Source organism: Narcine bancroftii, chromosome 2 (genome assembly GCF_036971445.1).
Source record: "Narcine bancroftii isolate sNarBan1 chromosome 2, sNarBan1.hap1, whole genome shotgun sequence".
Classification (NCBI taxonomy): domain Eukaryota; kingdom Metazoa; phylum Chordata; class Chondrichthyes; order Torpediniformes; family Narcinidae; genus Narcine; species Narcine bancroftii.
In genome coordinates this window covers 331942284-331968708 of record NC_091470.1, presented here as the reverse complement: position 1 = coordinate 331968708, position 26425 = coordinate 331942284, and the positions used below count along the sequence as shown (strand labels likewise).

At 43.3% G+C, this 26425-nt stretch overlaps 1 long non-coding RNA gene across 1 annotated transcript; it reads right to left on the bottom strand.

Annotated features, from left to right (window-relative positions):
* Positions 1-142: 142 nt before the first annotated feature.
* LOC138755679 (uncharacterized) lies at positions 143-23344 on the bottom strand. The gene is made up of 4 exons (XR_011352465.1): positions 23147-23344; positions 21508-21711; positions 8983-9050; positions 143-280 (listed from the first exon to the last, which is right to left on the bottom strand). It is a non-coding gene; the product is annotated as an uncharacterized lncRNA (long non-coding RNA).
* Between the last annotated feature and the right edge of the window lie 3081 nt (positions 23345-26425).

Below are 26425 nucleotides of genomic sequence, written 5' to 3'. Positions count from 1 at the left end.
ACAGTGTATATATGCATTAAAATTCATACTTGCTGCAGCCAATCAGGTACTGTGCAATGAAAAAAATAACTATTATTATATACATTAAATTAAAAGGAGATAATAATACAAAAGATAGATAATAAATATTTTGTTACCATAATGCAAGAAAAAAAATTGTTGCTACAACAGTCTGTCCTTTCTGTGATGTTGAAACAGTCCATGATTAGTGTAACAAAGGCAGGTTTAAGATCCTGATAGGTATTGAAGAGAATCTGTTCTTGAACCAAGAGGCGCTGGTCTAGTAAATCAAGAGATAGGACATCAATGCAAGAAAACAACTGAGAAGTAAGAGATCAGGTGTTTCCACTGAAAGCTGGAGCAAGCACTAGAGGCTAAATGACTTATCCCTGCTACTATTTCTTGTGCTTTAACACAGTCCCTAAGGACCAACTGGTTCTTTCGAAATAGTGCAGTTCCACTCTCTATTAAATCTCCAGCAGCAAACCAAACCTGGATGCATGGAAACAGTTCAAGGAAGTGGATGGGTAAAAGTGATGGCCGTTGTCAAAGACTCCCACATCCAGGAATAAAGTAATACTCTTTCCTTTGTTCACTCTGCCATTTTCAGGACACTGTCGATATGCAACTCGCAAAGCTGCCTCAAATCCTAAGTAACTATTTCCAGCTTTAAATTTCTGTGTCTTTACCCTTTGAGAAGCCCACAGTGAACACAATAGGAAGGAATTTAACAGCTGCAGAGGCCCTCTATCTCTCTGATCTTCATTTCCAATGCTAAACTTATGTTGTGGTTTCTGATCTTGAAATGTTTCCCCAGGGTCCTTATGACTGTTATTCCTGGATCGTTGCATCACAGAAGAAAAAGTTACCATTCCTGATGAAGGGGATAGGCCCAAAAATGTTGGCCTTTCATGGATGCTGCCTGACCCACTAAGTTCCTCCAGCATTTTGTGTGCTGCTCTTGTTTACAGTATTCTTTATATGTATTGCACAACATGTTACATCTTTAACTCAGTACAAAATGATTAGTTCTTTACTACTTACCCAACACTAATACATTAAACAAAAACCTTCAAAACAAATTAAAAACATTCATTTTAATATAGTTGCGGCAGGGTCAATTCTGTCATTTAAGAAGTTAGATGAGTAGATGGATGATAAGGGGTTGGAGGGTTATGGGCAGGGAGTGGGTAGGTGGAACTAATTGGAGTTTCACATAAATTAGTGTGGACGAGAAGGGCTGATATGGCCTGTTTCCGTATTGTAATTATTATATGGTTTATAATGATTCAGTGTTTGAGGAACTATTACTGCTGAGCATTATCATTTCTTGATTAAGGATTAAAACACTTAGGTCAAGCACCTTGACTACCTTCTCTCCTTGTTAATTCATAAAACCTGAGTGGATGAGTTCAGAACCTTTTGCTGATTATATACAGAGCCGTTGTCATACCCACACTCCTGTTCGGCTCCGAATCATGGGTCCTCTACCGGCATCACCTACGGCTCCTAGAACGCTTCCACCAGCGTTATCTCCGCTCCATCCTCAACATTCATTGGAGCGCTTTCATCCCTAACGTCGAAGTACTCGAGATGGCAGAGGTCGACAGCATCAAGTCCACGCTGCTGAAGATCCAGCTGCGCTGGGTGGGTCACGTCTCCAGGATGGAGGACCATCGGCTTCCCAAGATTGTGTTATATGGCGAGCTCTCCACTGGCCACCGTGACAGAGGTGCACCAAAGAAAAGGTACAAGGACTGCCTAAAGAAATCTCTTGGTGCCTGCCACATTGACCACCGCCAGTGGGCTGATATCGCCTCAAACCGTGCATCTTGGCGCCTCACAGTTCGGCGGGCAGCAACCTCCTTTGAAGAAGACCGCAGAGCCCACCTCACTGACAAAAGGCAAAGGAGGAAAAACCCAACACCCAACCCCAACCAACCAATTTTCCCCTGCAACCGCTGCAACCATGTCTGCCTGTCCTGCATCGGACTTGTCAGCCACAAACGAGCCTGCAGCTGACGTGGACATTTACCCCCTCCATAAATCTTCGTCCACGAAGCCAAGCCAAAGATACACCCAATGGTATTAGACCAAATACAGAAAACCAGAGATGGGTATGGATCTATATATGTATAATGCAAACAGAGAGAGATAGGTTGGTCCCCCTACCAATGTTATTGTGGCCCTATGAATGTGGTCACAAGTGCACACCACTTCAAAAAACCTTCACCATCAGTTCTGCATGCACGCACACGCGCGCACACACACTTTACATGGTGGTGGGGGTGGGGGGGGGAGGGGTGTGACAGGAAAGCAAGAGGTACAATTCTTTAGGAAGAGAAGAGCACATGCACAGATTTTTGGCCATCAAAACTGCAAATAAACAAAACACATCCACCTATGATTCAGAGGTGCAAGGAGAGTGAATGATAAAGCAGTGTCATCCTCTGTAAATAGTTAAGATCCTTTAATTCCACACAATAGGAGCTGAAGTAAGAGGCGATTAAAGGAGAAAGTGAGTTCAGACAAAGTCTGTGGAGATGATGCATCTGTGCCAGAGCCTGGAGTTAAATGTGTGTCTGAAAGAGACCAGCAAACATTCCCTCCCCATGAGTAAGCAGGATGACTGTTAAACTCAATTTGAGGTCCTGAATGCAGACAACCAGAGCATTCTTCAACCAGCTCCTGCAGACCTACTCCCCCTCCCCCCTCCCTCCCCCTCCCCCTCCCCCTCCCCCTCCCCCTCTCTCTCTCCAGCTGGGCTGTAAAGTTAAACATGTTTCGTCCTGATAATTATAAGAATTTACATGTTTTACAATGAACATGCAATTTAACTTGCTTATAAACTAAAATTACTGGATTAAGTACAAGAATACTGTAAAGTCTATCCTTGTAACAACTTTATCAAACCAACTTTATCACTTGACAGAATTATAGAAACAATTGATCTATTTGGGGAGAATGACCCAACTCACATTTTTCCTGTACCATAAGGTTCTATTATGATTTTTTTTTCCACAGACTTCGCGGGATTTTACCGTTATGAAGAGTCTCCGACATCCCGACATTGGTCGTTCACACAGAAACAACCAAAACTGCAAATCTCTGTTTCTGTCTGTGATTTTAAACAATATACCGACCGGCATTGCCGTATGTAAAGAGGCGGGAAGTGCAACGCCACTGCGTCAACGTCAACTGTGATGTATAACATTCGTGGGACCTGCTGCGGATGAGTGATAAACAGTTGCCTTTCTAGTAAGCCCATGGCCCTTCAAAACAAGTTGGTCATCAAACTAATATGACCACACTTTAACTTTGGTAATGGTTTTTTTTGGTTTAAACCAAGAGTTTGAAAAATCCTGCAGATGTTGCAAATTTGAAATATAAAAAAAACAGAAACGCACCATGTCAGACAGCAACTGCAGAAAGAGAAGCAGGGTTAACGTTTCAGGTCATCAAACCCACCCGGACTGTTTATGAATTTTGTTGGAAAATAAATAAGTTAACACGGTTAACATTCACAATGAGGAACCTGTCCACATTTCTGATCTGACTGCGGATTTGCTGGATATTTATTCCTGGAAAATGTAATTTCTTAATCTTCACATACTCGAACAAAGTGGGAAATAAACTCAATCTGCAGGATTGTTACACTGTCAAAGCACACTTGTGCAGTCCCCAAAACAGTCACCTGTCCTTTCAGCGTAACTTGGAAGAGACAGACTGACCTTCCAAAAATTGAGGGAAACGGATCTCCCCAAACCTCAGGCAAAAATCGAGGGAAGTGAGTCTCCTCAAACCTCAGAAATGCATAGAATCATTTCCCCTGAAATAACCAATGTCATTTTAGCATTTAAGCTTTCAACAATCACAATTTTCCACCTGTGCACTTCTCCTGCAGAATAGGTTTACCTAATGGCAGCATCTAAAGATGCGGGACTGCATCAATGTCGACTGTGACTTTGCATTCATTAGCCCAGTTGGTCCCGGAGAATGCCTGCTGTGCAGTTTACATTCGGGCAATCTGGGAAAATGACAAGGAGTCTAGGAGGAAAAAAATCAGAACTGGAATGGTACCTTAATTACAGTTCTGTTCTTTTTTTTACACAGCTTGCATTATGGGAAAATGGGAAAAATTTCCTGGAACGTAGCAGCTGTGTAAAAAACATATATGATTCTTTGAATGCTGGAAGTGCATTAGTAGGTCTGTGATCCTGATGGTTTCTCTTTGTACTTACACTGGGAAAGGGGTAACTTCACCTAACCAACATATTTAGGCCCTGACCTCAGCGGGTGAGCTGCAACATCCCAAATATCCATCTGAATTTATTTTCTTTCCTGAAGCTTATTTATTCTGCGAACAGTTGCTGATATTACAGGATGGAAAAAGCAACAAGATGCCAGTGTTCACAATGTCATACATAAATCATAACCACACAATTATACTTTCTAATTTTGGGCAGCGCTTTGTCCTGGTTACAGGGGCTGGGAAGGAAGGAGCCAATCCAAAGTCAGCACAGTTTATCTTCATCTTGTACCTCTTACAACACAAAGGACCATTCAGCCCCTCAAGCTATGTCAACTTCCAGAAGTGCAATCCCATTAGGCCCATTCCCTTTTTAATTTTTTTCTCTTGTACCTATACAATTTATTCTTCCTCTCATGCGTCAATCCTCTGACTAAAATTAGCCTGCACGAAGGATTAAATTACAGTAGTCAATTGGGCTAACAGCAATTCCCTAGGATATGGGAACAAACCAGAGCAAACTCATGTGGTCACAGACAGAACATGCAAACTCTGCACTCATTACAGCCAACATCAGGATTGAACCCAACTCCTGCAGCTGTCCAACAGCAACACCAACTGCTGGTCCATGGTGCCTCCCCATCTCAGTGCAACTTAATGGCAATAGTGCTAGAAAGAAATGGCAGGAAATCCAAACCAAAATTATTTAAGTTTTCTGACATTTCATTCCACGAAGGCAGTGCGGTTACTGTAACAGTTAGCACAACGCGATAACAGCACCAGTGACGCAGGTCCAAATCTTCCACTGTCTGAGAGGAGTTTATACATTCTCTTTCCTTGTGTCCGCATGGTTTTCCTCCAGGGGCTCCAGTTTCCTCCCACATTCCAAAGACAAAAGGGGTTAGTTAATCACATGGGTACATGGGTGTATTGATGTGGCTGGGGCTCATGAGTTGAAAGGAGCTATTACCATGGCATATCTCTAAATTTAAAATAAAGAGCTGCCACTAACTTGTAATGACGTGAACAACTTCTGTTAACTTGCATCACCATATTCCTTCACTCATTAAAATGTGAAGATTACTCCAGTTAATTGAAACATCAAACATGGTCTGAATCTTCCCCATCAAAATTTTGGCTGCACAACAAGGGGCACGAGAAACTGGCCCCAGGTCCATGCAGATGCAACTACATTTATGGAACAATTTAGAACACAGGCTACCTCACCGACATTCATTACAAACCCACCAACTCCCACAACCACATTTCCTCACACCCTGTCTCCTTCAATGATTCTATTCCTTTTTCGTAATTGCTCCGACTCCACCACATCTGTTCCCAAGATGAGTTCTTCCAATCCAGATATTCTGAAACATCTGCCTTCTTTCACAAATGTGACTACCACTATCAATTCAGCCCTCACCCTAGTCTCCTCCATTTCCCTCTGATCTGCCCTGGACCCCTCTACACCCAGACGCAACAAACACAGATCCCAGCAGCTTCCACATCCAACACATTATCCTCTGGAATTTCCAACACTTATAACAGGATCCCACTACCAGACACATCTCCCCTCCCCTCTGTCTTCCTTAAGGTCCGTTCCCTCCATGTCTCTCTCGTGCACTTATCCCTCCCTACCAATCGCCCCCCCCTTACCCCGGCACTTTCTCTTGTGGCCACAGAAGGTGCCACGCTTGCACCCACAACGACTTCCTCACCACAGTTCGGGGCCCCAAACAGGATTTTTAAGTGAAGCAACACTTGTGTATCCTCAGGATTGTTTTACTGCATCCAGTGCTCCCTATGTGGCCTTCTCTACATCAGAGAGACTGGACACAGACTAGGAAATCGCTTCGCTGAGCACCTCCGCTCTGTCCACACCAGTGGCAGGGACCTCCCAGTGGCCAACCATTTCAGTTCTGCATCACACTCCCATACTCACATGTCTGTCCATGGCCTTGTGTACTATCCCACCAAGACCACCCACAAATTGGAGGAAAAACACATGATTTTCCATCTGGGCACTCTCCAGCCGGATGGCATGAACATCAACTTCTCTGGTTTCTGCTAACCTATTCTCCATTCTCCCTCCCTTCCATGTCTTCTTTCCCTCAGCTCTCCACCCCCTTCCCTCTCTATTCACCTCGTTATCCCTCCTCCCCTTACTTACTGCTGTGCCCTCCCTACCTTCTCCACCTATTACCTCTTACCTTTCCGACCATGCTCCTCCCCCCACACCTTTTTATTCGGACGCCTGCCATCATTTTTCCAAACTTTGATGAAGGGCTCAAGCCCGAAACGTCAGCTATGTATTTTTATCTTTGCTACATAAAGTACACTGTTTAACCTGATGAGTTTCTCCAGCATTGTGTTTTACATCAACATGGAACTGCAAATATGAAGAATATAGTTGACCATCCAGCCTATTATCGCATTCAATCATAGCTTCTTCTGTGGTTTGGCAGCAGCTTTAGTTTAATATCATTTTTGCTAAGCACTCAGAATTATATTTGCTGCACTGATCAAATTAAGTAAATGGATGCAGCTGTTGGAAGTAACATTCTACCAATACGAGAGTTGAGGGAGGGTTATAGGTTGTAATCAGCCCTTGTTTGACCTGATAGGATGAAACTACTCAGAGAATGGCAATAACTTTGGTATCGGAATTTATTGTCATGAACACATGTCACAAAATTCATTGTTTTGTAGCATTACAGTACAAAATTATTTTTTTTTAAATAAACAAATTAATGCAAAAGAAAAGTGAGGTAGTGCCTGTGGCTCATTCAGAAATCTGATGGCAGAGAGGAAGAAGTTGTTTTTACACTGCCAGGTGTTAAGTCTTCAGGTTCTTGTACCTCCTTCCCAATGGTAGCAATGAGAAGAGGGCATGGCCTGGGTGGTGAGATCCTTGAGGATAGAGTCTGCTTTCTTGAGACACCACCTCTTGAAGATCTCCTCACTGAAGGGAAGACTGATGCCCGTGATGGTGCGGGCAAAGTTCACAACTCTGTAGGTTTTTCCTGTCCCATGCATTGGCACTTCCATACCAGACAGTGATGCAACCAGCCAGAATGCTTCCCATGGTACATCTGTAAAAGTTTGCAAGAGTCTTTGGTGATGTACCAAATCTCCTCAAACTCCCCATGAAGTATAGCCGCTGGCAGGTTTTTGTTGAAGTCACTCATGCCGCACTTCCAACTGCTGTAACACTACCTCCAATGGCTTTATTTGGTGATGATACAAGACATACCCATGGAACTTGGAAAAGGCCAAGTATCATTTAGTCAGCATGAAAATTTAGGACCATTGTTTGTCAAGTTTGTGGGTTAGCTCTCCTAATTTAGTCACAAGATATTCAAGAAGAATTTACAGTCAATATTTCCAATGCAGTGCCTAGATTGATGCTGTTCAATTTTATTTTTTATTGATGTAGAAGTTTGGTACAATTGGATATTCAAGATCAAAAATTCCTTTATTGTCATGTAATAGCAGAGAACATTTAATATTACATGAAATAGCCTTCTGCCTGCCATAAGGCAGACAAAGAGCCACCATTATAGTTTCCCAGTGTCCCTTACAGTACAAGAGAAAATAAAGGAAAAAAGAGTCCTGTCAATGTCACTGAGTGTCCGTGGATTCGCCTCCAGCCCTCCCAGTCTCTGCAGCCGCACAGACTCCTACTTGATCCATCAGCAACTCAACACTCCAGATCCAAACCTCTGACATGATCAGGAAATTCTTCAGCACCCGAGACCCATCGACGTGACATATCAGGTTATGGAGCCTTTGCAGTGAGCATAATCTGGCCTAACTAGTAGGCTAAGATAGGTAAAGATGGTAGATCTACTCATCTTAAATGGATTTAGGTGAACCAGACAGGTAGTTTCATGGTAATTGTAACTGGTTAGATTGTTTCCGTAAATTCCAAAATTAATCGAAATAATCATTTTTACATTGATACTCTGCCGTGGCCACATTTGAACTGATGTTGCTGGAAAATTAAGCTCTTCATTTTTTTTAATTTATCAGAAGACAATTTGTCTAGATCTAAATAATTGAACTTTTAAAAAACTCTCAACGACATCACTTTTCAGCAGTTAAGTTTATACCATCCACCTTCATCGAATGTGACGAGGAGAATTCGCAATGAATAAATCACTTGCTACTTTTTGCATCACTATCCTTTGAAGCTGTAAGCCATCTTTTAACGAAACCTGTCATTAACACCCCCATTCCCTGGCTCCCCCACACACTTCTAAACCAGGGTGTTAAACCAACCTAAAATGGGGAATCAGCTCACATCCTCAATCATCGGAAAGAAATCAAACTTCATGGCCTACATGCCATTTGATTATTTCCCCTGACCAGGAGGTCATCATCATGTTACTGTTAGTCTTATTTGTGAGGAATGATTTCTACAACTAGACGCATCAGTGACATCACACCTATCACCTGTGAAATGCGTACTATGGGATTTGAGATGGATATTGGATTAGGAATTGCCTCAACTATCATTCTCCTATGGTCAACAAGCCACGTGCATTATTTGGACTCTCAAATAAAAGGCCACGTGAGGGAAAAATACCAGGGAGGATGCAGCATCTGCAGAGTTCAATCAGTAAAAGTCAACATGTGGCTGGGAGGCAAGGAAAGAAAATTGTAAAAATGCATCAAATATTTAAGAATCCATTTTAACTCCATGCACTGGAACACAATGACCTCTGACTTACCCATCACTCACTCACACAGCAGGTCCTTAGTTCTTAGTGTTCCCGGCTCATGGAGATCCTTTGCTAATCTGCAAGGCATTCAGACCAACACATCCAATTAATTATGAGAATTTGTAAAAGAACCAGAGTAGAAATAAGAAACGTCTTTCTCTCAGCAAGTTATCGTGATCTGAGGACATGGTGGAAGCAGAAAAAGCACCATCTTTCAGAAGGAAATACTTGAAAAGGAAAAAATGTATAAGATTGTGAGGGATGAACTGAGAACTAGGTTTTATTACACATCTTTTCTTTATTTGGACAACGCATTCAAACAGTTAATTCAAGCACAATGGACCAAATTGCTTCATTGTTCTGCAGGTTTCATTGAACACACAAGATGCTAAACTCCAGGCACAGGACTGAAATGTTATTGATAATGATGAACTGGTAAAGAGGTTTGAATTGATTTGATCTCCAAGTAACAATGCAGACACCTGAATACCAGAGGCAGCACCAAGGAGAGCAGCAAGGAAGAGCCGGAGAGATAATTTGATAGAGGATACAAAATTAATCAGAATGTTGTGGGGGGGGGACGGGGGGGGGAGAGAGGAAATCCAGAATATTAGTCCCTATTATACAGTGGAAATTGAACAGATAGAAAATTCAAATAAATAATAGTTAAGAACATAAGTACATAGGATCAGGAGTAAGCTACCATGACCCTCCTGCTGGCCCTGCCACTCATTTGCTGATCTGCACCTCTTCTGTGCCAGTCCTCTACAGGCCAATTGCCCGTGCTTTCAAACATTTTAAATTTAAACATATTGTGACTGTTTTTAGTGAATGCTGCATCACAAAAATAGTCTTTCACTGTTTGGAATAAACTTTGAGTAATGGAAACAAAAATACAAGCCATTGAATAAGTAATTGGATACTCTTGATCTCCTTCACAAGTTTGCTACAAAGGAATCTAGGCAGCTCATCAAAACTCATCCATTGAGTTCAGCTCTCCAAATTCTAGAGGTACACCCACCAGTAAAGATAACATGGTTTGTCCCAACAGCTAAACAAATCACTTCTTTTTCAAGATTGCTAAAAATGTATTTATTTTTTTCAGAATCTTTTCCAAACCAGTCAATTATTGCTGGTTTTAATTCCTTCCATGAAGATTAGTATCAGGTGTAAGAAGTGAAAGCAAGAATGAAGCATTGGAGAATGCAACTGCCCATCAATTTTTTCTCCACTTTCTTCCTCTCAGATAGAGGGTTCCAATTCTGGTGATAGTCACAGAGAGAAAAAAAACTTCCTCAGGAGGTAATGTCTGAACATAAGATGGTGTTTTTTTTTAGTTCTAGTACTTGCCTCAGCTTTCCCCAGTGAGAACTTCTGACTTTCAACTTCTTGCTTAAGTATAGGTGAGAGTATTAAAGTCAGTAAAGGCCACACAGCATACTAGCCTGATCCTTGAATTAGCCACACCTCTGGTTAAACTTTTCAGTACAATTACAATCTGGCATCTGTATGATAATGCAGAGAGCTGACCAAGTCCACAAAAATCAGTATCAATTCGGGGATGTCGTGACTGACCACGAACCCTAACTTAGCCACATAAATAGTATAGTTACAAATGGAGGCCTGAGGCTAAGATATCCTGTCACAAATAATTCACCTCCAGTCACCCTAAAAACTTCCAATTATGGACAAGGCACAAGTCAGAAATTTCTTTCTTTGGCTTGGCTTCGCGGACGAAGATTTATGGAGGGGTATGTTCACGTCTGCTGTAGGCTCGTTGGTGACTGACAAGTCTGATGCGGGACAGGCAGGCACGGTTGCAGAGGTTGCAAGGGAAAATTGGTTGGTTGGGGTTGGGATTTTCCCCCTTTGTCTTTTGTCAGTGAGGTGGGGTCTGGGGTCTTCTTCAAAGGAGGTTGCTGCCCGCCGAACTGTGAGGCGCCAAGATGCAAGGTTGGAGGCGCTATCAGCCCACTGGCGGTGGTCAATGTGGCAGGCACCAAGAGATTTCTTTAAGCAGTCCTTGTACCTCTTCCTTGGTGCACCTGTCTCGGTGGCCAGTGGAGAGCTCGCCATATAACACGATCTTGGGAAGGCGATGGTCCTCCATTCTGGAGACGTGACCCACCCAGCGCAGTTGGGTCTTTAAGTCAATTGGGTGATGAAGTCACTCCAATGAATGTTGAGGATGGAGCGGAGACAGCGCTGATGGAAGCGTTCTAGGAACCGTAGGTGATGCCGGTAGAGGACCCATGATTTGGAGCCGAACAGGAGCATGGGTATGACAATGGCTCTTTACACGCTGATCTTTGTGTGTTTCTTCAGGTGGTTGTTTTTCCAGACTCTTTTGTGTAGTCTTCCAAAGGCGCTATTTGCCTAGGCGAGTCTATTGTCTATCTCGTGGTCGATCCTTGCATCAGATGAAATGGTGCAGCGGAGGTAGGTAAATTGGTTGACCGTTTTGAGTTCTGTGTGCCCAATGGAGATGTGGGGGGACTGGTAGTCATGGTGGGGAGGTGGCTGATGGAGGACCTCAGTTTTCTTCAGGCTGACTTCCAGGCCAAACATTTTGGCAGTTTCCGCAAAACAGGACGTCATGCGCTGGAGAGCTGGCTCAGAATGGGCAACTAAAGCGGCATCGTCAGAAATACTCTCTGTTTATCTGCATGAGTGCACTTTCAATAAAACAGCTCAACAGCATCCAGAACAAAGCAGCTCAGTGCTTTGTAGTGTCAGTGACTGACATGCCATCAACCATTTTAAACATGCATAATCCATCCACCACTGCTGCACTGTGGCTTCACCTATGCTAATCCAACAATATATTCTAAACCCATGACCTCTATCATCAAGAAGAATAATGGCAGCAAACAGGTGGATCCACCTCCAACTGTGCGGTTTCATACAAGCTGTGCACCATCTCTGCCTATTCTTTGAAAAGCTCAGCTCAGACCTGAAATGTGGGCAATATATCTTTGTCTCCTATGGACGCTGAAAGGACCAGCTGTGTTCCTCCAGGATTTCGGTGTGCTTTTGTTAACATCTTGACTTGATTTGAAGATGTGTGGCTGGTCCTTCACTGTCACTACTGACCACGAACCCTAACTTAGCCACATAAATGGTGTAGTAACAAATGGAGTTAAATCCTGAAATATTATCTAAACAGCACTAAAAGAAATCTTTATCAGAAACTCTGCAGTACTTCAAACTGGTGGGTCTACCTGCACCTTTTGAAGAACAATTAAGAATGGGGAATAAAAATGCTGGCCATGTTAATGAATACAGTATTTAAGAATTGGTTGAACAAAATTGCAAATCACATATTTCCAGACCAGCTGGTGCATTAACAAAGCAGTGAATGAAGGGCTGAACTTTAACCAAAAAATTACAGGCAAACTTGAATTGGGTGAGAAATTTAAAGGATAAAATTCTAAAGCTCAATTCCAAAATAGTTCCAACCCACTTCTTGTTTGAACAATGGCAAAGGGGTTGAAAAATTTGGATACGTTACAAACCCACTCCCAGGAGCTGCACGATATAATGATATTTAATTATCAATTCACTAACATGGAACAGTTAAATTTTCTGGATCCTTGGAAACATAATTGCTAAAGAAAGACAAGAACTGTTGGAGCTATAGGTTTCAGTTATAGCTGAATGCTGTTTATCACCAGATTTCAAACAGGCATCGTTTCCAAAGATGTCCATTGGTCGATCTTGTCCATCAGTCAGGAAATACACAAAAAAAATCACTCGACAATATTGTAATGAATATGTTTGACATGGGTCAATTAACATGAATATTTACTTATTGCATTTCCCCTGCCAAGCTACAATGGTATAGAATCAGGATGTCATTGATAAGCTTGTTATATTGTTTAATAGAGTACTGTTGCAGAAGCATCAATGGGAGCAAGAGCTTGTCAATTGCAAAACTCTCTAAAGTGACCTGTGGTGAAATTTCCTGTCTAAGTTCTCAAGAGACAATGGTATCTGATAATAAGTTTGGTTTTCAAGACTATCACATTTCAATTTAATATTTTAGGGAGCTTGCTCATATGTACAGGTGTTCATAAACCAGGAGCTCTTAATCCAGGGAGGTCCTGTATCTGATTCACCACTCCCTTCACAATCCTCAAAACCTGATGGGCCGAACAAAGTGCTCAACTGGAGCAAATGAATTGTTCAAGTATAACTTCCATCATAACTTCCTCAAGGGTAACAGGGACAGGGCAACAAATGTAGGCATGTCCTGGGATTAGTCATCTCACCAAGAGGGGGACTGCAATTGTTTACACAGAATCTGATGCGACTCTTTTCTAACACTCTACCTCAATGTACAAAATGTTAAGTAACAAGTTTGCTCATCAAAACTTGGGTGGTGATTAAATTCTGGGCCTCAGGTGGGTTTCAGTAGTGCAGCTGTGAGGAGACAATATTGTTCCTGGCATCAAGGTTTAAAATGACCCTCTGCTTGTCCTCTCAGCATGCTTTAGTTTAAAGCGGCCTTTTATTCAGGCTTGCCCAACGAGCCATAGCTCCCTCTGAAGCAACACAAAGCCAAATTGAGCAGCAAACTCCACAGTTCTGCAATGCAATCTGACTTCAGTTAGTTGAACACATGCAAGACATCAATTGAATCACTGGTGCCTGTGCACCAAGGCTGGTGGGGCAGGGTGAGGTGGGAGAAGAGAAAAACCCAATAGGTCAGGCAAGGTCCCACAGGTAACTTTCCCAACAAATACACTAGAAAATCAAACTCAGCACTGGAATGCAGAAATAGGGGACTGGAGTCCAAATCAGAACAAAGTCTCAATGCAGATTTGTGTATGATTAGGTGGGAGATTTATTCAGGTGTCTGCCCATTTATTTCTACACCCAATGACAGGTTTGGCCAGAAACATTGATTTTCTCTTGTTTTCCTCAGATGCTGCCTGACCTGCTGAGTTTCTCCAGCATCATGTGTTGCAGGGAATTTTAAACTTAGAATTATTTATTTATTTATTTATTTCTACACAAGGATGTGGGAGCTGAATGAACTCTGAATCATTTGGAAGGCAGATAGGTTGATAGACAGGAGTTATAAGAGACAGTCACTCTTAGGAGGCATGTAGCTTGGTGACTAACAGAAAAGGGATTAGTCAGTCAACATAGGGTAACCCAGTGGTTGTTTCCCTCAATAGGAGGTGTCCTATCTGTAACAAGCCAAAGTGGTCAGCTCTCTGGCATGGAGTTTGCTCCTTTGGCTCAGAAGGGAAGGGGCCAATATCCTTCAGCAAGGTTTGCTAGTGTTGCTCAGGGGAGGGTTAAACTAATGGTGTAGTGGGGTGGGAACCAGTGTGCTGGAGCAGATAGTTGAGTGGTTTAAATTTAAATTTAGACCTACAGCTTGATATCAGGTCTTTGTGCTGCCCAATTACACCGAATTGACCTACATCCCCGGTATGTTTTGAACGGTGAAAGGAAACCAGAGCACCCAGAGGAAATCCACACAAACATGGGAAGAATATACGAACTCCTTGCCAGATTTAAACCCCAGTCGTTGATGCTGTAACAGTGTTGCACTAACTGCTAACTAATCATGCCATCCTAGTTGTGAAAAAAGATGGCCTGAAGCCTACAAAGACAGAAATAAAAATGTTGAACATGGTGGGAATAAAGTTCTGAGTTGTGACTATTTCAATGAAAGTGGTATTGTAGGAAAGGCAGATGAGCTTAGAGCATAGATCAGCTCGTCAAATTATGACATGTTCACCCATTGTGGGATATGGCTGCATGAGGTGCAGGACTGGCAGCTCAATGTCCTGGGGTTAGATGTGATAGAGAGGGAAGGATTTAAGGAGAGGGGTAGTGTTCCTAGTCAGAGAAAATGTCATGACGGTGCTCAGACAGGGTTCAATTTAGAGGGCTCATCTACTGAGGCTAAATGGGTAAAATGGAGGAATGAGAAAAGGAATTGTTACATTAATGGGATTAAATTACAGACCTCAAAGGGTTGGTGGGAATTGGAGGAACAAATTTGTAGAGAGATAGCAGACAGTTGTAATAAACGTAATAGGTGTGATTTTAATTTTCCTCATTGAGATTCACATACTGTAAAAGGATAGGATGCATTAGAATTTGACAAGTTTGTTCAGAAAAGTTTCCTTAATCAAAAATCCCAATTAGGGAATGCAGTACTGGATCTGCTATTAGGGAACAAGACATCTAAATCATCTATATCAATGATCTGGATAACCAAAGAACCATAGAAACAGAAACTGGCCCTTTAGCCCTTCAAATCTGTGCCAAACATTTTTCTGCTTAGTTCCACTGACTTGCATTCAGTCCATTGCCCTCAATTTCCCTCCCATCCATGTACATGTCAAAATTCTTTTTAAATGTTAAAATTGAGCCTGCATTCACCACCTCAGCTGGAGCTCATTCCACACCCCCACCACTCTCTGTGTAAAGAAGATCCCCCTAATGTTCCTCCTAAACTTTACCCCTTTCACTCTTAACTCATGTCTTCTGGTTTGTATCTCACCTACCCTCTGTCTTTACCCCTTGTGAAATCTCCCCTCATTCTTCTACTCCAGGGAATAAAGTCCTAACCTGTTTAACCTTTCCCTGTAACTCAGTTCCTGAAGTCTGGGCAACATCCTAGGAAATCTTCTCTGCATTCTTTCAATCTCATTGATATCTTTCCTGTGACTAGTGACCAAAACTGCACACAATTCACCCAATTTGGCCTCACTAATGTCTTATACAACTTTATAGTAACATCCCAACTTCTATTCTCAATCCTTTATTAAAGCCAATATATTAAAAGATTTCTTTACAACCCTATCCACCTGTGATGCCACTTTCAGGGAATTATATTTCTGTATTCCCAGATCCCTCTGTTTTACCGCACTCCTCCGTGTCCTAACATTTAAAGTGTATGTCCTTTCTTGGTTTGTCCATGCAAAATGTAACACCTCACACTTGTCTACGTTAGATTCCATCTGCCATTTTCCAGCCCATTTTTCCAGCTGGTCTAGATTCCTCTCCAAGCTGTGAAAGCCTACCTCACTGTCCACACACAATGTGTCATCTGAAAACTTGCTGATCCAATTTACCACATCATCATCCAGATCCCCGATAAGGAGAATAAACAAAAATGGTCAGAGCACTGACCCCTGAGGCATACCCCTAGTCAAAGGCCTCCAGTCCACCACCATTCTCTGGCTTCTCCTATATAGCAATGCTGAATCCAGTGTTCTACTTCACCATGAATATCTAGCATCTGAACCTCCCTGACTAATCTCCCACCCAACAGTCAAATGTTTTACTAAAGTCCACATAGACAACATCCACAGCCTTTTCTTCATCAACTTTCCGAGTAACCTCCTCGAAAAACTATCAGATTGGATAAAAACCCGACCTACTAACCCATGTTGACTGTTCCTAATCATTCCTTGTCTATCCAAATTCTTGTTTATCCGATCTCTTAGAACACCTTCCAATAATTTACCTGTTACTGATGTTAGGCTCACCGGCCAATAATTTCCAGGGTTGTTTTTGGAGCCTTTTTTATTTTAAACAACGGAACAATATGAGTTAACCTCCAATCCAGACCTATGGTTAAGGACATTTTAAATATTTCTGCCAGAGTCCCTGCAATTTCTACTCTAGCTTCTCTCAAGGTCCAAGGGAATGTCTTGCCAGGCCCTGGGGATTTATCCACCCTTAATTGCTTTAAGACAGCAAGTACCTCCTCCTCTTTAATTTGTATAGGTTCTATGACCTCACTGCTTGTTTTCTTTGATTTGAGGCCAGTTTCCTGAGTAAATAATAATGCAAAAACCCTTTTAAGATCTCCCCCAACTCTTTTGGCTCCACACATTGCCAACCACTCTGATTTTCAATGTGTTAAATTGGATCAGCAATTTTGCAGAATACACAAAGATTGGGGGTGTAATGGTCAGAGAGGAAGGCTCACAAAGCTTGAAGCACAATCGGCAGCAGCTGGAAAAATGGGCTGCAAAATAGCAGATGTAATTTAATGCAGACGAGTGTGAGGTGACGCACTTTGGGAGGACAAACCAAGGTAGGGCTTACAGCAAATGCTAGGGCACTGTAGAGTTCAGTGGATCAGGAGTCTGGGAATACAGATACAGGTAGTCCATGACTTACAACCTATGCGATTTATAACCATCCGAATTTTAAAAAAATATAAAATTTACAGTTTGTGTTGTATTTCACAAACTATTACAGGGACACAGGGCACATAAGAGCCAAAATATGTATACTTATCTTGTTAGTCAGCATTCCGGGGACCCGGAGTTGAGCATGGCCATCTTGATTCCTGTGTGAATGCGCGATACTTTGGTAGGCACATGCACAATGGGTTCACGTATTGAATTCAGTTGGCACATGCGCGAGAGTTAAGAATGTGACTTCAATATTGTCAGGCGCTTAACTCTCACATATGCGCCAACTGAACTCCAATACGCAAACCCACAGTGCATGCACGTTAGGTTTGTGTATTGGAGTTTAATTGGTGCATGTGCGAGAGTTAAGGATGCGATTTCAATAATGTCAGGCGCTTAACTCTCGCACATGCACCAAGCAAACTCCACTATGCGAACCCACTGAAGGCTCGCACATGCACCAACCAAAGGCTCGCGCATGTACACAGGAATCAAGATGGCCACACCAGCCCCAGGACCCCAGAACACTGACTAATAAGGTAAGCATGGACCAGAATGTGGAAAGATCCACCAATGTTGAATGACAAATTCAGTTATTCAAGTTGTTATTATCAAATGTATGTTGAAAAAAAGATTTAATTAAAAAGTTTGCTTTAAGGCTTCAATACTCCACGTGTGTGGGCATAATTCCGACTTGTGTCCATTCTGACATACGACCGATTCTTCGTTCCCCATTACGGATGCAAGGACCTGCACACAATTATTTGAAAATGGCGTCACACAGGGTCGTAAAAAGCTTTTGACACATTGGTCTTCATAGGAGTGTGGGAGTTCAGATGTTATGTTCAAGTTGTACAGGACATTGATGAGGCCAAATTTGGAGTATATCTGCAGTTTTGGTCACCAGTGTACATGTTAAATATTAATAAGATTAAAGTTTGTGTGTGAACCCTATGGACTGACTGATGGCTTTCACAGTAAAGTAATGAAATTGTATTAAATACTGCCATCTGATATAACCTTGGGACACCCAAAAAAGTATCTGAAAGTGTGGCTTCTGGTGAGTAACGGTGGCAGCTACATTTCACACTGCAAATTTTCAGTCATAAATAAATAGCAAAATAATCGTTCCTAATCAGGACCTGGGAAAGAATGCATTATTCTTCATTAAAAAGTGCCATGTCTCTTCTGAAACTGAGCATCCCCAAAATTACTGCAATGAACTATCAGTCCAACCATGAGCCAACTCTCTGCAATGGAGGTGGAATCTGCAAACTCGATCCAGGGGGCAGAGTGCTACACAGTCTCATAATTTGACCTTATTTCTGAGTTTCCACATCATGGAATTAAGTTGAGCTCTGGCCTGCCCCAACAATAATTGTATTGGTAGGATTCCTATCACTCAACATGACCAGCAACCTCTGCCCCAAGGACAGAAATGTGTGTTGTGTAATAACTAGCACCTTGTGATGCATGCAGTTCAATTGACTATTTAGACTTGAAGAGAGATCTCAGAATGGAACTTAACTGTACCCTAGATACATACAAAAATCTTGCATAGTTTGGAACTGTTCATGACATCTGAAAGCACTTTGCAGCCAAAGTTGTTATGAAGCTAAAAACAATTTAACAGGGGAACTCAGCGGAGTCAAGCAGCATCAGTGGGGGAGGGGGCAGGAGGGAGGAAAGTAAAGAGGGGAAAGGAAACTAAAATGCTTTGGGTTGAAACCCTTCATCAGAATTGATAGAGAGGGAAGATAGCCAGTACAAGGAGAGTATTGGAGAGGGAAGATAAAGTTGGGTGAACCAAGGAGAGTGAAGCATGATGGACAGATAGGGAGGGTGAGGGGTGGAGTTAGGAGACAGAGGCAGGTAATAGGTGCCCGACAATGAAACCCATAAATGTGGGCTAGATAGCTAAATGTGGGTGAAGGTGAAGACAGCTGGTGGAGGACGATTAGCAGAGAAAAAAGCTACTAGAACTGTTATCTAATAAGTAAAAAAAATTTGATAATGGTGGTAATGGGAACCATAAGGGGAGAGATGAACCAAAGACATGACTGGATGGAACCAGAAGGTGGAGGGGATCTATTGGATAAAATGTGTGGTAATGGTGGAGAAAACCAGGAAGGGATTGAAAATGGGTGGGTTAATTGTAAAGGAAGGGAGGGGGAAAGAGGACTAGAGGGAGAAATCAGAAAAAGAGAAAGAGGGGAACGCAATACATGAAAGTTACCTGAAATTGGAAATTTCAACGTTCAGTACAAGTAGGAAAGGGTGGGAGGAATGAGACGAGGGAGTTAGTTAACCAGGGAGGTGTAAGGATGACAAAGTAGCTTTGAAGTGCAGAGAAACTCAAACACAGCAGTTGCTGGAGCCTTGAGCAAGGCTTTGCTGCAGTAATTCAGCAGGGATTAGACAGCAGCCACAAGTTGAAATGGTCATTCAATAGTCCAGGTCTAACACGACCAGAGGGCAGAGGGTGATATTACATATACCAAAGGGGAGTTAAAGGGGACCAGGGATGATAGGGCAGAAGGTATCAGAGGTAGAAAGACGGTTAGGTTGGGTGGGGGAAGAAGTAAAGGTCAAAAGGGGAAAATAAATTAAGTACAGAAGTAAGTTTAAAAAAGAATGGGATACAGTGGAATCAGACAGGCAGTTTGAAGTTTAGGGGTGTTACTATTGGAAAGGATGCACCTAACCCAATAGATCCCAACAGCAACAATGTAATAATGACCAAATAATACATTTTAATAAAATTAACATAAGTAGCTTTTGGACAGATCACCAGGGATCTGTCTGGAAGAATAGAAAGAGCCTAGGCTAGCACCTCCAAATATGCAGCACTCCTTCAGTACTGTACAGGTGCAACAGCCCAGGGTTCTGTGCTCAAGAATTTGGAATGGTTCTTAAATTCAAAGCCTTATGACTCAGGCAAACTGCACTAACAAAGCTATATCTGACATGAAGGATAACAACATGGGTGGGGGGGGGGGGACAAAGTTAGTGCAACACTGTTTCCGTGCCAGCGATCGGTACTGGGGTTTGAATCCTATGCTGTCTGTAAGGAGTTTGCATGTTCTCCCCGTGTCTGTGTGGATTTTCCCCGCGGGCTCCGGTTTCCTCTCAATGTTCAAAATGTACCAGGGTTGTAAGTCAATTGGGTGTAATTGGGGTGTGGGCAGAAAAGGCGAGCTGTATGTCTAAAGAAAACAGGCCATGTAGTAGATCTGCTTGGGTAAGGACTTGAGAATCTCACTGCACTGCAACAGTCAAGAGGAATCATAACTTTATAAATTAGTGCAAAATATATAGCACATTTCACACAAGCTCAAGGAATTCATGAAATGAGTCACTGCCTAAAAATTTGTTTTAAATCTCCATCCCTGTACTTTTCCCACTATTAAATATCTCTCCTGACACTACTGGCATTTGCAAATTACATCTTCACAGATCATCTCTCCTTTCAGCTTCCTAGATGTGACATTGTAGGACTATTCCACCTGAGACAGACTGACCTCCAAAGTTCAGATTTATTGTCAGAGCACGTACATGACATCACATAGAACTCTGATATCATGTTTTCCTGCAGGCCAGGAAGAATTTCTCCACACTGGGTGTACGCAGTCTTGCACATGAGGAATGAATTGTGAGCAGGGAATAAAAATCAGTTTGAAAGAGCTAAACTAACTGCTGTATTTGGACAGATAATCTAGGTACGCAACTTGGAGAATTCACACTAGTCCCATGCTAATTTAGATGATTTGTGATTGATTGTACTGGTAGCGGACCAAAAACTCTAGTGTACCAAAACTCCATGTGAATTGAAAAGTTGTCTTTTCATTTTCTCAGGAGAACAAATCACAGCGAGAATGAATTGATGACTATTATTGTCACCTTGAGAGGATGTAACAAAACCAGACAAGTTTGGGATCTTGCTGGTTATTTGGACCCGGATCAGCCCCAGCAGTTGTAATTTAAATTGGTCCAATACAGAACACTGGTTAAAATGCAGGACACCTGATAAAAACCCCAGGAAAAGGACTTAATCCTTTGTTCTCCATGCTCCACAGTTCACTGTCTCCATGTGCTTTGCCCAATGTTTATCATTTACTGACAACTTAAACCAGATGATTTAGTCATTATCTTAGCGCTACTTGTGGGATTTTGCTCTCAAGCAATTGTCTGCATGCCTCTATCTGACTCCATTTCAACAGTGCTAAATTAACCCAACGTATTGGAGTTGATGAAGACACCACACAAAAGTACATTCTTTAGGAAATACAGACTTTGAACTCGAATATAAAATATTATAACAAGACGGCATGGGTCCTGCCAGCCTGAGTTTCCCACTTACCAGGGAAAAGAGAATCTACATCCAGTTTATGATCAGCTGTCAGGCCTGAATCAATTCAATTCATCTTTCTGTGCCGATCAGTTCAGCTTGGTTTAAAGACTTGGCTTGGTATGGCTCAGATTCCAGTCCTGGTTTAGTTTAGAGTGTCCTCTGGTTGTGGTTAGATCAGATCCTTTGAAGTACTGTCACCAGAATAATCCTATCCTGAGGAGAGAGTCCAGAACTATAACCAAATGTCATAGAAGAATGAAAAACTGAAAGACAAAAGCAATGGCAAAGCCTGAAGAAGTTTTAGAGTTGGACAAGAGGCAATGCAATGCAATCCTGATATCAGGCAATTCTGCTCCTTCGCCTGGTTCCATTGTTAGTAGAACGGCAACAAGAATAGAATTGGGATTAAAGTATAAATCTCAGAATAGACAGAACATACCAAACATGCAAACTTCAGACCTCTCATTAGAAAAATATTTCACCCACCACTAGCCAAACTCCTACACCAGACAAACATTACACCCCAAACCAGGGAAAATCTGACCCCTATATCAGACAAAAACTATCCTCCACCAGGAAAACGCTGATCCCTATAACGGGCAAACATCATACACCCCTTGACCAGGGAACCCTTGACCCCTACACCAGGTAAACACTATCCCCTGACCAGGAAAACTCTGATCCCTACACTGGACAAACACTATCCCCTGACCAGGAAAACATTGACCCCTACACCAGGTAAACACTATCCCCCTGACCAGGAAAACATTGACCCCTACACCAGGTAAACACTATCCCCTGACCAGGAAAACTCTGATCACCCCTACACTGGGTAAACACTATCCCCTGACCAGGAAAACTCTGATCCATACACTGAACAAGCACTATCCCCCGACCAGAAAAACACTGACCCCACCCTACACTAGACAAACACTATCCCCCGACCAGGAAAACACTGACCACCTCTACACCGGGAAAACACTATCCCCCTAACCAGAAAAACTTGACCCCTACTCCGGACAAAAACTAGGAAAACATGAAAGTTTGCAGACACTGTATTTGAAGTAAAAACACAATTTTGGAGGCACTCAGCAGGTCAAACAATGTACTTTATATAGCAAAGATACATATCCAACATTTCAGGTTTGAGCCCTTCATCAAGGTAGGAGCAAAATGTAGCATGCACCTATACAGAATGCAAGGATCACAGATGGGGAGCAGAGAGAATCCCACAGATTTGTTATTCTGTTCAGGCACCTGCCTACACTTTCTCATACCTTCAATGAAGGGCTCAAGCCCTGAAACATCAGTTATGTATCATTATCTTTGCCATAAAAAGTACACGTTTGACCTGCTGAGTTTTTCCACCATTGTATTTTTACTGGCCAAACACTATTCCCCCAGACTAGGAAATCTCTACCACACACCGGGAAAGATCAGCTGAACCCAGGGTTAGTAAACCAGAGCCTTCCCACAAGGAGAGGTTTTCTTTCCCAAGCCCGGCGAGGCGTCGGTCCCACACTGCATCAAGCACAACTGAGCAGTGGGCGAGCCTTCCCCTCCCCCACTCCACAGCAGGCACATTTGAAATCGCGCACTGGGCAAGCTGAAACCCCAGAATGAATAACCTTCTTTTACTTAAACTCACACTCTGATCCTCTCTGTTTCCTCCTGGTCTTTTCAGCTCCACTCGCTTCTTATTTCGGTCGGGGTTTTCCTTCTCTTGCTCTGTCCCAAACTTCTTTCTCTCCGTCACTTTGTTACTTTTCAGTAACTTCTTCAAGGAAAAGACAGAGGGAGGGAGTTAAATCTCCACCCCACGTGCTGTTGCTGGAGGGAGGGGGGGAGGAGGGGGAGGGGGGGGAGGAGGAGGGGGGGGGAGGAGGAGGGGGGGGAGGAGGAGGTGGGGGGGGGGGGGGGGGGACACATATTTTCTTGATGATTGGCTCCAAGTTGCTGGATCAAAACTCCCCAGAGCACTGACTCTTAAAGCTACATTATTGAATCTTGATTTTTTTTTGGAAGACCACAAAGAAAATAAAAGGCTGAGTTATATCTAGCAGCTATTATATGTTTTGACAGCAAATTACTTTTGCCTGATTTATCATGGCTGTTATTTAAAACAAAACAATTTATGTGGACCAATATTCTACACATATTTGAGAAATACCCTGGTATTGATGATATGTGCAAGTTATGGTTAAAATCTCAGTGCTTTTAATGCTATATGATCCTTTCCACCCAAAAGAGTGGGCAAGTGAGGGGCCAGTTTAACATCTCATTCAAACAAGGCATAACCAACAACTCACAATCAGTGGACCACTTAATTATTAGATTAAACTCTATGTTCACACCTCTGGGGTGAGGCTTGAGTCCATGTCCTCTGCCTCATGATAAGGATTCCACAACTTAACAAAAGAGCAAAAGTTCTCTTCTCGTGAATGGATCAGTTTATATTCTCCTGCTTGTATCTTTTCAACTCTTCTCACTTTTCTGTCAGGAAATCTGATTTTTTGAACGCTAAATTCCCCTGGTGTTCAATTAGTTTTATGATTCCAGATATCTCAAGCAAGAACAGAATTTAGTGGGCGTGTGGCAGCCTGGGGCAGCCCGACACACGAGATGGCGTCCAAACATGGCGATCCGGCAAAAGCCATGCTGGCTAAATCGGTTTTCTTCATGGGCTGCCACCAGCCACACGGTGGGAAACAGCGAACACTGGCAAGAAGCCAGTTACAGCATTTCCGCTGGAAGCAGCATGACAACCAGGCCCGGTGGGCCTTTATAAAGGCAGGGCGAACCGTCAATAAAGCAGTATTGACTGTATTCACCTCGTGTCAGTGTCTTGGTTTTATGCCCTGCCGTAGCATGCACTACATTGGTGACCCCAACCAGTCCAAATGGCGATTTGGACCTGACGATAGAGGAACAAGCAGCTCTCCCGCAGTTTAACTAAAACTGCTGATGTTCTGGACTTCGCAGCCGCTGGTATGATTTGAGGAAGCTAAGGTCCAGAGGTATTACTACGTGGTGAGCTCACTTGACCAGGATACAGCCACCAGGGTGGTTGATTTCCTCTGGCAGCCTCCAGAGCAGGGCAAATATGTGGCCATCAAAGAGGTATTAACTTGCAACTTTCGGGCTTGTGAAACACGAGCGTGTGGCCCAACTGTTGCACATGGACATTTAGGGGATAGAGCCCCTTCTACTTTTATGAATGGCATGTTAGCATTAATCGATGGCCAAAAGCCTTGCCTGCTCTTCGAGCAGATCTTCCTGGAGCAACTACTGGAGGATATCCAGCTGCTGCTCGTCGAGGAGGACTTCAGCAACCCCAGGAAGGTCGTGACTCAAGCAGACATCCTCTAGGGACCAAAGAGACTCCTACATCATGGTAGACCAAGTCACAAGGCCTCATGTGCAGCCACAGATGACCAGCAAAGCCAATGACTTCCCCCCCCCCCTCCACCCCAGTGAACAATACTTTTTCTATCACTAACCGTGGGGTTCAGAGGCCCATCGATGCTGCCCTCCCTGTGCTTATGGCTGTGGTGGCTGGCCAATGAGACAGCTTTCTCGACATGTGGGACACCCTATCGGAGCAAGAGTACCTGGTCGACATCGGGTCTAAGATCAGCATCCTGTAACCCTCAGCTCAGAAACACCCAGAACGGGAAACCAAGCCCCACCCTGAGGGGCGCAAACAATTCCAACATCCGAACCTTTGGCACTCACACCATTCCACTTTGCTTTGGGAACAGCCGGTTTACATGGATGTTCCCCCTGGCAGCAGTGCAGCAACCACTACTGGGGGCAGACTTCCTCAAGGCTCATTGTTTGTTGGTGGCCTAAAAGGGTGGCAGTTAATGCACACCAGAACATTCCAGACCTTCCACCCTAAGGGAGGCCAAGGTACCTGCCCCCCACCTATGTTCTGTCACCACCGACAATAACAAGTTTACATGTATCCTGGCAGAACTCCCCTCCATTGTGGTACCACAGTTTACCTCAACAGAACCAAAACACGGTTATGGCACCACATCCTCACCAAGGGCCTCCCCCTGAGAAACTCAACCTCATAAAGGAGGAGTTCCGGAAGATGGAAGAGCTGGGAATAGCACAGCGGTCTGACAGTCCCTGGGCATCCCCCCTGCACGTGATACCGAAGCAGGCAGAAGTATGGAGACTGTGTGGGGATTATTGCTGCCTCAACGTGGTCACCACATACAGGACTTTACTGTGAACTTACAGGGGACATGGACATTCTCCAAGGTCGACTTCATAAGGGTCTATCACCAAATTCCGGTCCACCCAGAGGACACTGTTAAAAATGCCATTGTCACACCTTTCGGTTTGCTTAAGTTCCTGAGGATGCCTTTTGGGCTTAAAAATACGATTCAGACATTCCAGATGCCATAGGCTGGGATTGCAAGTTTGCGTTCATTTACTTGGATGACATTCTGATAGCCAGCCACAACCACCAAGAGCACGCTGCCCACATAAGACAACTATGCACCCACCTCAGCGAGTTGGGCCTGACCATCAAACCGGCCAAATGCCAGTTCGTGGGCCACAGAATCAATAGACATGGGGTGACACCTCTGGCCGAAAAGGTAGAGGCTGTCAGGCATTTCACCAAGCCACATACGGTGAACGGCCTCCAGAAGTTCACCAGTATGATTAATTTCTATCACCGCTTCATACTGGCGGCAGCCCGCACCATACATCCATTATTCTCGCTCATGGCGGGGAAGTAAAAAGAGGTCAAGTGGAATGAGGAAGCATTGGAAGTCTTCTAGAAGGCCAAAAATGCCCTGGCCAATGCCACCACTCCTGGTTCATCCAAGGACAGATGCTCAACCACCCTCACGGTGAATACATCCAACACAGCGGTCAGGGATGTACTTGAGCAACTGGTCGGGACAAT